This window comes from Phacochoerus africanus, chromosome 9, assembly GCF_016906955.1.
Source record: "Phacochoerus africanus isolate WHEZ1 chromosome 9, ROS_Pafr_v1, whole genome shotgun sequence".
Taxonomy (NCBI): domain Eukaryota; kingdom Metazoa; phylum Chordata; class Mammalia; order Artiodactyla; family Suidae; genus Phacochoerus; species Phacochoerus africanus.
Genome location: NC_062552.1, coordinates 78,571,249 through 78,585,027, shown reverse-complemented (window position 1 = coordinate 78,585,027; position 13,779 = coordinate 78,571,249). Strand labels below are relative to the sequence as shown.

General features: G+C 36.8%; 1 long non-coding RNA gene across 1 annotated transcript; it reads left to right on the top strand.

Moving 5' to 3' along the window:
- The first annotated feature begins 4,787 nt into the window (after window positions 1-4,787).
- Window positions 4,788-13,530, top strand: LOC125134969 (uncharacterized). Its single transcript, XR_007136877.1, has 3 exons — window positions 4,788-4,833; window positions 4,958-5,832; window positions 13,474-13,530. It is a non-coding gene; the product is annotated as an uncharacterized LOC125134969 (long non-coding RNA).
- Window positions 13,531-13,779: the final 249 nt, after the last annotated feature.

The following is a 13,779-nucleotide window of genomic DNA, read 5'->3' as shown; positions in this document are numbered from 1 at the left end:
TCTACTTTCTCTTTTGATGAGTTTGACTACTTTAGACAGCCCGTGTAAGTAGAATCATGCAATGTTGGTCATTCTGAGACATTTCATTTAACATAATGTATTCAACTGTCATCCATGTTGTAGCATGTGTTAGAATTTCTTTCCTTTTTAAGGTTGAATAGTATTCCACTGTATGTATACACCATATTTTGTCTATCTATTCATCCGTTGATAGATATTTTGGGTTGCTTTCACCTTTTGGTGGAAACATGAATATATAAATAACTCAATATTTTGGGGCACATATGCACATTCTTTCAATTTTTTAAAGTATCTAGAAGTGGGTCTGCTGGATCTTGTGGCAATTCTATTTTTAAATTTAAGAAATGTTTATACTGGTTAATTTGAACATCTGCGCTCTAGACTGCTTTATCACAAGCCACTTTCAAGCAATACAGAAAGTGAGTGATCACTAGCCATGAATGAAGTTTCAGTACCCTGGTGGTTCACTTAAACCTAGAAGAGTTTGTCAGCCCGCTACAGTGCCTTGTTCCTTAGGTGCCTAATAATTGGTACAGTCAAGGCTCCACCGAGTGGTCAGCTCCTGAATTGCATATTGGGTATCCTTTATAATATGTTTCTTCTTTTGGTGAAAGAGCCAAATCTGCAATTATTTAATCATTTTTATTAGTTCAATATGAATAAATAAAGAACAGAATAAATAAATAAAGGTAACAGACTATCTTAAAGTTTTTCAAATGCTTAAGGAGAAGTAATTCTGCCAGCCTCTAGTCTCTCCAATTTTCTCTGAAAATAACCTATTGCAGAAAAAAACAAGAAATAGATTTTGCAATCGAAGAGATTTGTGTTCAGAACTATTAGCCTTACCATGAACTTTGTTTCATGAACTTTGTTACCATGAACTCTTGTGTGAGCTTTACTTCATTATTATATAAAATGAGAGAGTGATATATTTGATATTTTATATTGAAAATTTATCAATGATGTAGCTATAGAGACTGACAAATAGCCAATGATTAATTAATAAGGGTAACCTCAATAGATCCAGAAAAAAATCACTTGACAAAATCTAGCTTCTATTCCTGATTAGAAACTCAGTGAATTAGGAATTAAAGGGAATTTCCTCAACCTAATAAAGAACCTCAGCAGAAACCACATCAAATATCATACTTGGTGAAAGAATGAATGATTTCTCCCTAATTTCAGGACTAGGGGAAGATTTTGTCTCTTGTCACTTTGATTTTATATTTTACTAGGGATTATATCCAGTGCAATAAGGCAAGCAAAACAAACAAAAGACATACAGTTTGGAAAGGCAAAAGCAAACCTGTCTGAATAGAAAAATCCAAGGAAATCTACTAGAACAAATAAGTATGTTTAATAAAGTCAAATATACATCTACCACATGCTTCAACCATTTTACTTCCAGATATTGACCCAAGAGAAATGCATATGTCTATTTAAAAAAAAAATCTGCTACTCAAAAGTTCAAAGCAACTTTATTTATTTATTTTAGGGCTGCACCCATGGCATATGGAGGTTCCCAGGCTAGGGGTCTAATTGGAGCTGTAGCCACTGGCCTACACCACAGCCACAGCAATGCCAGATCCTTAGCCCACTGAGCAAGGCCAGGGATCGAACCTTCATTCTCATGGATGCTAGTCAGATTCATTTCCTCTGAGCCATGACGGGAGCTCCACAAAGCAGCTTTATTTGTAACAGTCCTAAACTGGAACTAACAGAAATGTTTGTCAACAGGTGAATAGATAAACCAATTGTTTTATATTTGTATAATGGAATACTACTGGGCATCATGAAGGAAGGAACCACTGATACTTATAACCATGAAAGAATTTTAAAATAATTACACTGAGTGAAAGAAGCTAGACAAAAGAGTACATGTAATTCCATTTATATCATAAAATACGCAAACTAATTTAGGACAGAAGTGGTGCACGAAAATGGGAGTAGGAGATGGGGAGAGAGTTGAGAGAAGGACTGCAAAGAGAGGTGAGGAAACCTTTAGGTTGATGCATTGTTCATTATCTTGATTGTGGTTATGGCTTCATGAATGTGTACATATGTCAAATTTATTAAATTTTTGCTTAAAATAACTACAGTATTTTTTTAAATGAAAGTTATATGTTAATAAAACCATTAAAAACCTAAGTCAGGGAGTTCACACTGTGGCTCAGCCATTAACGAACCTGACTAGTATCCATGAGAATGCAGGTATGATTCCTGGCCTCAGTGGGTTAAGGATCCAGCGTTGCCACGAGCTGTGGTGTAGGTTGCAGATGCGGCTCGGATCTGAGCTGCTATGGCTGTGGCATAAGCTGGTGGCTACAGCTACAATTAGACCCCTAGCCTGGGAACATCCATATGCCATGGGTGCATCCCTAAAGAGACAAAAACAAGAAACAAACAACAACAACAAAAACCTAAGTCAACATTAGGTTGACAGTAATAAATATCTTTCTCAGTGTTGTACCTGTCTTCTAGTGTGACCCCAAATGCAAATATTTCTTCTCTATGTTCTCATTGGACTTAAACGATGTTGTAGTTTTTTTTTTTTTTTTAAGTGTGGATAGCAGTTTTTTGCACTTATGTGTTATATGTTTCTTTTCAATTCAACATCACCCCAAGCTATTTTTGCTTTCTCTCTAGTATGTCAAAACAGAATTTTGTAGCTGTTTTTTCCCCAGAATCCCTTCTGAGCATAGTTTTAAGGTAAATTCTGACAATATGATTAGAAAAGTGAAGGAGAAGGAAAGGGATATGTGAAACCAAACATTATCTAACCTTACTTTGTTACTTAAATCTGGATCTGGGAAAGTATTCACATGTTGTCTTTGGATTCATGAAACTCCTTGATCTGAACCTATGGAGAGTGAACTTCTGGGAACAGACTGAACTAAGCTTCCATCTATGTGCCTAGGGGGTCTATGGTTGCAGGGCTTTACAGAAGAGTCATCCCCCTCCAGAATTTCATCCTGATAGCCCTCAGGATTTTCTGGTTTATTTTATGAATGGCCATGAAAAGGGAGCTGAAGCAGTGCTTGTTTTTGCTGCTGGTACTTCATAGCAAAAGACCAGTTTAAAAAAAATGTGTAGTCGTGGGGACATTTTTCCACACTGATCGCAGAGCTTTCTCCCTACTCTTTGAGGACCATCTTGGTCTAGAAGACTGATCACAAGTGAAATCTTATAAACTGGTATTGGACCGGCTCAACAAAACCATCTGAGAGCTTTTAAAAATTATACATTCATGGATATCTCAATCCTGGAAAATATGATTCATGAAGTTAGTGGCGGGATCCCAGAATCTGTAATTTTAAATCACTCACATATTGACTCTGTCATTAGATGTTGTATTAATATCAGCTCTGTCTTTAATAATTTGAACAGCTGGGGAGAAAAGAGTTCTAATTCATGTTCCAGGCAACGTGTTTGTTGATGCAAATGCAACATGTTTGTTTCGATGCAAATCCACATCATTAGGGTTCCCAAACTAGAGGAGGAAAATTGTCTGATTAAAGTTTGGCCACAAAACGCCGCAGATGGATGGCAATAGAAAGCATCCTTAAGGTTAGATGTTCACTAGGAGTATAGGATAAGTTCTTGTCTGATTCACATAGATTAGCCATTTTATCTTGGAAACAAGGAAATAGTGGGAGAATAAAGTATTTTTAAAGAAATATATTGGAGTATAGTTGACTTACAATGTTGTGTTAGTTTCAGGTGTACAGCAAAGTGAATCAGTTGTACACATACATCCATCTTTCATATTCGAGGATAAGGCATTGATCTCAGATCATTCTATAAAGATTTGATAACTTTAATTATGATATTTATTTTATTGTTTTCACATTTTAGTAGTTCTGATATTGATTATTGATGAGATAGTGTGATTTTTTTCCCCTGAAAAAAATTTTATTAAGAAGATAGCATTTTTTACAAATGATATTATTTTAGGACCAAGAAAATATTTTGTTTCAAGTAGCAGTGATCCTCAACCAAAGACCCTTTATTTATTATTTTTGTCTCGTATAGCAGATATTCAGAGAGCATGTAATAAATGTCAGTCACTGTTGTTCTATAAACTGAGGTACAATGCTGAAAAACACAGATTCATTTGATACTGACTTGACTTCTCATTACTTCCTCTGCAATCAGCCTTAAACCCTTTCCTGACATTCAGTGGGTTATATACGCTGATCCACGATCGCTACGTGAGAAGATAAAATACTGTATTAAAGTGCTTAAGAAAATTGATATCTTCTCAGCTGTAGAGATACTTGGGTAGTTCTCTTATGGCTCAGTGGTTTAGGGATCTGGCCTTGTCTCTGCAGCGACTTGGGTCGCTGCTGTGCCAGGGGTTCAGTCCCTGCCCCTGGAATGTCTACATGCTGTGGGAGTGGCTGGAATAAAGAAAAAGAAAGAGAGAAAGAAAGAAAGAGACACCTGAGCTACTCTGCTGAAGAACTTCCATGTCAGGTAGTATTTTAAGAACAAAACAGACCTGAGAGTTTATGACAGCTGTTGAAAAGATTTCCAAGGGCCACCTGAAGACAGACATGTGCCTCCTAGATAAAGTAAAAAATAACATTTTTCTGATTTGGGGAGACCAGGAAACATGCATCCCATTTCTGTCCCTGACCACCAGGGGGTGCAGCTTCCTAAAACAAACACATTTCCTGTCTGAAACTAGGCTTCGCTCTATCACTTTAACTTCAACATTTCTTCATGTTAAGAATCAAGAACATTACTCAGGCGACACTTTAGAGATGAGTTTATCTCCAGGCTTAGTGACTGTGATAATCTTAATTCTCGGTAAGTGAAATACCTCGAAAAATTTGAATTCTTTGTTCTGTTATGTCAACAAAACATTTAACCATAATTTTATCACAGAGGTTTCTGTTCAAGGTGATACAGAACTCTTTTTATTTTTTCCCAGGACAAACCTGTGGATTCTCAGTAATCCAGGATGGTCAAGTGACCCTTTCAGAAACAGCTACCCTGACTGTGAACTGTACTTATTCAGCCATAGGTTACCTCCTTCTTTTCTGGTATGTTCAGTATCCTGGAGAACATCTACAGCTCCTTCTGAGAGCCACGAAGGCCAACAATAAGCAAAGCAACAAAGGTTTCGAAGCCACACACCACAAATAATCAAAATCCTTCAACTTGGAGAAAGCCTCAGTCCAAGACTCAGATTCGGCTGTGTATTACCGTGCTCTGAATGACACAGTGGCAGGAACTGCAGGGGGAGTTGAGCACACACTCTGAGCAGCACCAGGGGCCTGGATGCTGAATGTCTCTGACTTTTTGATCCATTCTGGTTCCAGCACAGTCTGTGCTGGTTTGTCTCTCAGACTCTGGTTGATACAAAAATCATACCAACGGCTAGAGCATAAGAACAAAAAATGAATATTCCACATACCCAACTTTCCCTTAGTGAATCTGAAAACTGACATAAATATTTCCTCATCCAGGGCCAAGGTAATTTCAAGGTAAAACCACATAAACAATGAAACCTGGACCTCAGGTAAGAAGCAACAAGAAGCCCTTGCGTGTATGCCGTACCCTTGTGGAGGGGCTTAGAAAATAGAAGCACCAATTACACTTGGATAATTAGGGTGGATGGTGCTCTGTGTGTGTGTTTTGAGGGCATTCAGGGAGTGGAGGTTCAAAATAGGAGGACTGAAAACATACAAGCAGCAGACAACCGATGTTCCCTACCAGTTCCTGCATAAGAAGCAATGGTTTCTTCCCTCACCCAGTAGAAAGTTGGAAGTTAGCCATTATGAATTGAGCAACAGAACATATAAGGTAAGAAAGCCAAAATAATTAAAAATTTAAAAGATGATAATTAACTGTTCACTTCAGGGAAATAAAATATTATTCAAGAAAGTAACATACTTATTGTAGTCTGTACGATTCAACAAATTTTCTTATAGCTAAGTTGTACTATCAATTGGTGATTAGGCAGAATACCTATTTTCCCCAAATGTTATTACTAAGGTTTTGAACTTTTGCTTATCAATTAGGCTTTTTTTTATTTTTAGTAACTTTAAATTATTAAGATGGAACTTCATTCCATTTAAGTTATTTGTATGCTTTTGTATAATTTGTCCATTCATATATCTGCCCATTCCCCACTGTTATAGTCATTTGAGTGTAGATTTTAAAGAACATTCTCTGTGTTAAGAAAGTCGTCATAAAGCTGTCATATATATGTGTCATTTAAAAAAGTTTAATATAGTCTATCTGACTTTATGATCTTGTTTGTTTGCCATGTAGAATTTTTAAAATAGTGTATAATAAATTTATCAAAAATTTCCTTTATGGATTCTAAGCTATATTTTATGCTTAAAAACCTGTAGCACTCTAAAATGATACAATTTTATCTCATTTTTTAAACATTTCATTTTCCTTAGATTTTGTTTATTTTGAGACAGCTACCCAGGCTCAGCATCTTCAATAACTCATTTTTCTTCATTGATTTTAAACTTTGTATTTGTCTTTTTCCCTATCTTTTTTATTTTTCCTTATTATGATTTTCAACCAAGGCATTTTTTATCTTTTAGGCTGCACCTGCAGCATGTGGAAGTTTTTGGACCATGGATTGAACCCGCGCCACAGCAGTGACCTGAGCTGCAGCAGTAACAACACTGGATCCTTAATGAGCTGAGCCACAAGAGAACTCCAAGGCATTCTTTTTTCTTTTTTTCTTTATTTTTAATTGTTATTTCCCCAATACTATTTTTTTTCTACTGTACAGCATGGTGACCCAGTTACACATACATGTACACATTCTATTTTCTCACATTATCATGCTCCATCATAAGTGACTAGACATAGTTCCCAGTGCTACACAGCAGAATCTCATGGCTAATCCATTCCAAAGGCAATAGTTTGCATCTATTAACCCCAAGCTCTCCATCCACACCACTCCCTCCCCCTCCCCCTTGGCAAGCACAAGTCTATTCTCCAAGTCCATGATTTTCTTTTCTGTGGAAAGGTTCATTTGTGCCATATATTAAATTCTAGATATGTGATATCATTTGGTATTTGTCTTTCTCTTTCTGACTTACTTCACTCAGTAAGAGAGTCTCTAGCTCCATCCATGTTGCTGCAAATAGCATTATTTCATTCTTTTTATGGCTGAGTAGTACTCCATTGTGTATATATACACCACCTTCCTAATCCAATCATCTGTTGATGGACATTTGGGTTGTATCCATGTTTTGGCTATTGTGAATAGTGCTGCAATGAACATACAGGTGCATGTATCTTTTTTAAGGAAAGTTTTGTTTGGATATATGCCCAAGAGTGGGATTGCTGGGTCATATGGTAGTTCTATGTATAGATTTCTAAGGTAGCTCCATACTATTCTCCATAGTGGTTGTACCAGCTTACATTCCCACCAACAGTGCAGGAGGGTTCCCTTTTCTCCACACCCCCTCCAGCATTTGTTTGTGGACTTATAAATGATGGCCATTCTGACTGGTGTGAGGTGGTATCTCGTGATAGTTTTGATTTGCATTTCTCTACTAATCAAGGATGTTGAGCATTTTTTCATGTGCTTGTTGGCCATCTGTACATTTTTCTTGGACAAATGTCTATCCAGGTCTTTTGCCCGTTTTTCCATTGGGTTCTTGGATTTTTTGCTGTTGAGTTGTATAAGTTGCTTGTATATTCTAGAGATTAAGCCCTTGTCAGTTGCATTGTTTGGTATTTTCTCCCATTCTGTAAGTTGTCTTTTTGGTTTCCTTTGCTGTACAAAAGCTTGTCAGTTTGATTAGATCCCATTGGTTTATTTTTATTTTTATTTCTGTTGCTTTGGGAGACTGACCTGAGAAAATATTCATAAGGTTGATATCAGAGAATGTTTTGCCTGTGTTCTCTTCCAGGAGTTTAAAGGCATTTTTTTTTATCCAGTATTTATACCTCAATATTAGCAGTGCTTTATGCCAATAGCTTACTGGATATGTAAAGAATATACCAGGCAGCTTCATTCCAGTGGTACTAATAAATACAGAGAAATTGATGTGAATGGGAGAGATGCTACTGGAGGAGGAGAGAGAGATAAATCTACCCCAGTGCCTCACAAGATGTGTATGAGGTGTCACATCAGGCAATGGAAATTACCTATCTGCCTGTGTTCCCAGCTCCGTCAGTTGGTTTGGACTGAGAAGACCGAGACTAAGTAGCTGATAGCAAGCTCACAATTAGTCTTCACAAAGATGGAAAGTAGACAACCCAACATACCCAACATTGGAGAACAAGGACAATTTTCTATCACCAGTGTCCTTGAAGACAAGAATTTAAATAATTGAGACTTGGATTTAGAGCTTAGAAGAATCCTATCTGTTTGAAATGACTTGAAATCTGCCACTGCCTCAGTATTTTAGACAGTGTCATTGATTTCAAGGAAATTTTTGAATTTGTTTTTCTGTTATTACATAGCTTGCTGATGACGTTTGTAAAAACCCACTTTTTTAAATTTAATGCAAAATTGTTGTATAGACAATTTATTCAAAGCTCAGGTTGTGTTCATGTTCACATTTACACTTCTCATCTGTAAAAACCCATTGTAGTAACTGTCATTGCTTCTCTTGAGGGTGTTGTTGAAAGTTGATTATATTTCAAACATCTTGCCCCTAATTTAAGCAGAAGGGGTTTGGACAGTTCTGATGTCTGAGGTTCTCTTTTTATCCCTTTCTTTCTCAATCCCTCTCTCCTTTCATGTCTTCTCTCAGCTTTTTTGCTCTTGATTTTACTGGACTGCTCCTGCTTTTGTCCTTTCCTGATGAAGTAAGTGTCCCTGAGAGATCAACCATTTCTTTACAACATCAACACTTAAAAATTATTGGGCTGTGAAATATAACAAATGTTTACAAAAATATATAAAACCTACAATCATTCTGTATATTTATGTACATGGAAATGTCAGACTGTGATTTTTTTGGTATATGAAATTTCTTTATGAATTAAAAAAAAAAACCTCTCAGTATTAGGATTCTCCAGAGAAACAAAATCAATAGGATCAACAGAATCTCTCTCTCTCTGTGTTGTGTGTGTGTGCGCGCGCGCGCGCGCGCACGTGCGTAGACACAGATGGAGACAGAGATTGGCTCATGTGTTTGTGGGGGCTGGCAGGTCTAAATTCTGCAGGGCAGGCAGGCAAGCTGGAGACAAGGGAAGAGTTCATTTTGTAGTTCACATCTAAAGGCAGTCTAGAAGCAGAGTTTTTTCTGCCTCCAGGACTTAATATATATATTTTAGTTTGATGCAATACAACTAATTTACTTTTGTGTCATATCAAAAAAATTATTGCTCAAACCAATGTCAAGAAGCTCTTTCTTTGTGTTTTCTTCTATTAGCTTCACTTTTTCTGGTCTTAGGTTGAAGTCTTTAATCCATTTTGAGTTGATTTTAGTATAAGGTTTTAGATAAGGTTTGAATTTCATTCTTATATATGGGAATATTTAGTTTTCTCATCACCACTTATTGAAGAGACTATCTTTTCTCCATTGGAAATAGGAATTATCTTTTCTCATTGTATCAAAGATCAGTTGATACATAAATGCGTGGATTTATTTCTGCACTCTATTCTGCTCCATTGGTCCATATGTCTGTTTTTATGTCATTACTATACTCTTTCAATTACAATTGATTTGTAGTATATTTTGAAATCAAGAAGTAACATGCCTCCAGCTTTGTTCTTGCTCAAGGTTACTTTGGCTTTTTGAGGTCTTTTGTGATTTCATATGAATTTTAGGATTTTTTTCTATTTTTGTGAAAAATGTCATTGGAACTTTAATAGGGATTGCATTGAATCTGTAGATTGGATTAAGTAGTAGGGACATTTTTAACAATATTATTTTTTCCAATCTAAGAACACAGGATATCATTCCATTTGTTTGTGTCTTCTTGAATTTCTCTCATTAATGTTTTACTTTACTTTTAAAGTAGGGAATTTAATTTTCATTAATGTTTCATTAATGTTTTTAGTACACAGATGTTTCACATCTTTGGTTAAATTTATACTATATATTTCAGTGTTTTGATGCTAGTTTAAATGAGAATGTTTTATTGATTTCTTTCTCTGATAGTTTACTATCGGTGTATGGTGTTGGTGGTATGGTGGTGAGCATAGCTGCCTTCCATTATCAATGTATAGAAACACAACTGATTTTTGTATGTTAATATGCCTCTTGCAGATTTATGGAGTTCATTCATTATTTCAGACAGATTTTTGGTTGTCTATAGGATTTTATATATATAAGATCATGTCATCTGCAAATAGAGACAAGTTTACTCTTTTTTTCCTCTTTGGTTGCTCTTTATTTTATTTTTTTTCTTAACTGATTTCTCTGGTTAGGACTTCCAGTACTATGTTGAATAGTAATGTTGAGCATGGGCATCCTTATCTTGTTCCTAATCTTAGATGAAGAACATCCAGCTTTTCATCATTTAGTGGAATGTTATATGTGGGCTTGTTGTATATGGCCTTTATCATGTTGAGGTGCATTCCCTCTATACCTAATTTGTTGAAAGTCTCTATCATGAAAGATTATTTTCATCAAATGATTTCCTGCATGATCATATATTTTTTGTCCTTCATTTTGTTAATGTAGTGTATCATATATATCTATTAATTTGTGAATTTTCAACCATCATTTCATCCCAGGGTTAAATCCCACTTGAGCATAGTGTGTGATCCCTTTAATGTGTTTCGGTATTCAGTTTGAACATTATTTTGCTGAGGATTTTTGCATCCATATACCCTAGAGATGGCCAGTAATTTTCTTTCTTGTGGTGTCTTTATTTTGTTTTGGAGTCAGGATGATGCTGAACTCTTAAAATGAGTTTGGAAATGCTTTTCCCTCCTCTTCAATTTTTGGGAAGAGTTTGAGAATGGGTGGTAATTCTTCTTTAATCCTTTTTCCTTTTTTTTTTTTTTCTTCTGTATCTGCAGCATGTGGAAGTACCTGGGCCAGTGATGGAACTCATGCCACAGCAGCAATCCAAGCTGCTGCAGTGACAATGGCAGATCCTTAACCTGCCGAGGCACAAGACAATTCCATAATTCTTCTTTAAATATTCAGTGGAATTTACCAGTGAAGCCATCTTGTCTTGTTTTTTCTTTTTCTTTCTTTTTTTTTTGAGGTTTTTCATTATTAAATCAATCTCCCTACTTGTTATTGTTTTGTTCAAATTATTGATTTCTTCATGATTCAACCTTGGTAGGTTGTTTGTTTCTAGGAATTTGTCTGTTTCTCCTAAGTTATCCAATGTGTTGGCATATAATTGTTCATAGTAGTCTTTTATGATATTAAGAAGTCTCATAAGTCCTTTAAGACTTTCTTTACTCTTTTTTGTTCTTTTATTCCTCTGACTAGTGACTTTTCTTCAAATTCACTGATTCTTTTGATTCTTTCTTCTACTCGATCAAGTCTGATTTTAACCCCTCTAATGAGCTTTTCAGTTCAGCATTGCATTCTTCAGCTTCAGTATTTCTATTTGATTCCTTTATATGTTTTCTATGTCTGTTGAATTTCTCACTTTGTTCATGCATTGTTTTCCTGATTTTTTTTGTCTGTCTGTGTTCTTTTGTAAGTTATTGAGCTTCTTTAAGATGATTACTTTGAATTATTTGTAAGTAAATTCACAGATTTCCATTTCTTTCAACTGGTTACTGGAGATTTATTTCCTGCCTCTGATAGTATCATGTTTTCTTGATTTTTTTATGCACCTTGTAGTCTTGCTTTGTTGTTTGAGCATTTGAAGAAGCAAATATCTCTGCCAGTATTTATGGTCTGGTTTTGATTAGAAGATACTTTCATTGGTCAGCAGTACTAAATATGAGGCAAGATAGAGACCAGCCCCCTTGGTAGGGCCCTGTAAGTTTGGATAAGGACCCCTTGGTGTTCTGTTCTTCCTTTTGGAGGATATATTTCAGTTCTGTGCTTTTCCCTACCTTGTAGTGCAGTACTAGCTCTAATGCCATGCCATTCCTTTTCCTTTTCTGCTAGCTGTCCCAGGGACCAAGCTCTGCCATTCATTTAGTGCTAAGTATGATGTGACGTAGAATCTGGCTCCGTGGAGAATGCTTTGAATTATGAGGCCTAAGGCTCCCTTCACTTCCTTCCCTTCCTTGAGATAAAACAATTCTGCAAACTTGGAGAGCAGATGCTGAATGTGGAAAAATAGAAACCAGCTCTACAGGAACATTCTGAAATGCTAGGAATAAGGCCATCTCCTTCCCCTCCGCTGTAGTGGCTTTCTTTTCTCCCTGTGGAGGAAAAACTTCAGTTCTGCTCTTCCAATCCCACAGAGCAGACATCCTCCATTTTCCATAGTTTCTCACCATCCCAAAGGATTGCTCTCTGCCTGTCATTCAGCACTTTGTATTAGGTAAGATAGAAAAGTGCCCCACAGAGGGTGCCCTGAGAGGATACGAGGTCAGGCACATGCTCCAATCTCACTCCCCTCCCCATGGGGGAAATTATGGACATAAGCTATCTTCTTGGTACTGAGATGACTTGATTTGGCCAAGGGACTGATTTAGTAAAGTGAATTGCTCCTGTAAATGTGACCATTCTGTTTGTGCTTCCTTGAGTGCTTTTACTTTTAGCTGGATTTCTGAATTTCTTTTCAGGGTATTTTGGTTCTAATATCATTGTTAAATCCATGCCTGTGTAGGAAAGAGAGCTAGGGCTTCCTACCCTGCCATCTTGCTGATGGCCTGCAACATCATGCCTTTTAAATCTTTCAAAAACTGTCAGGTGTTACTACATCTATTTTCAGATGAAAAAGCTGAGGCTTAACTCTCCTAGTCAATACAGCCAGAATTCATAGTAAGGTTTTCAAACATATGCTTTATACACTAAACTACTGTACTTATAGTATCATGTTGAAAATAGTGATGAGGAAATCTAGCAGTAAGACTAATCCGAGATTTTGAGCAACTGTAGCTCTGACCTCAAGATGGCAGTGTTTGCATTGGCCCTGCCTGTAGGTATACTTGTGCTTCTTGGAACACAATCTGGTTTTTGACTAGACATGTAGTCTCTAATTGGCTGAGCATACACCCTGAAAATCCTTTTGTTAAGTGTAAAAAAAAATAAATAAATTATGTTGACTGGATAAGTCAGTTTTGCAGGACAATTCTGTGCAGAAGAAGAATGGAGATGCATCTAAGGACCTCCTTAGTAGTTTTGTGGCTTCTTTTTTATTGTAAGTAAATGAAGAGGATTAGCCAGATTGACACAGGACATTCAGGGAACATTTTCTTGGGATTTTCAGCAAAGGTGAATTGCATTGGGGTAGGAGGAGGGAAGAATATGGGGCCATTTTATGTTTCATCTGGGATTCATTTTGATGAGGGGGAAGGGATACAAATTTGAAAACATTAAGAATGGTGGTTTATCTCTCAGATCTCTCTCTTTTTTTTTTGAATAGGGGTGAATGGCAAAAACCAAGTGGAACAGCGTCCTCCGTCCCTGACCATCCTGGAGGGAGAGAATTGCACGATTCACTGCAATTATACAGTGAGCCCCTTTAATAACTTAAGGTGGTACAAACAGGACACTGAGAGGGGTCTTATTTCCCTGATAATCATGACTTTCAGTGAGAGCAAAAAGTCAAATGGAAGGTACACAGCGACTCTGGATGCAACCACCATGCACAGCACCCTGCACATCACAGCAGCCCGGCTCAGCGTTCCAGCCACCTACATCTGTGTGGTGGGTGCACTGTGCTCCGCAG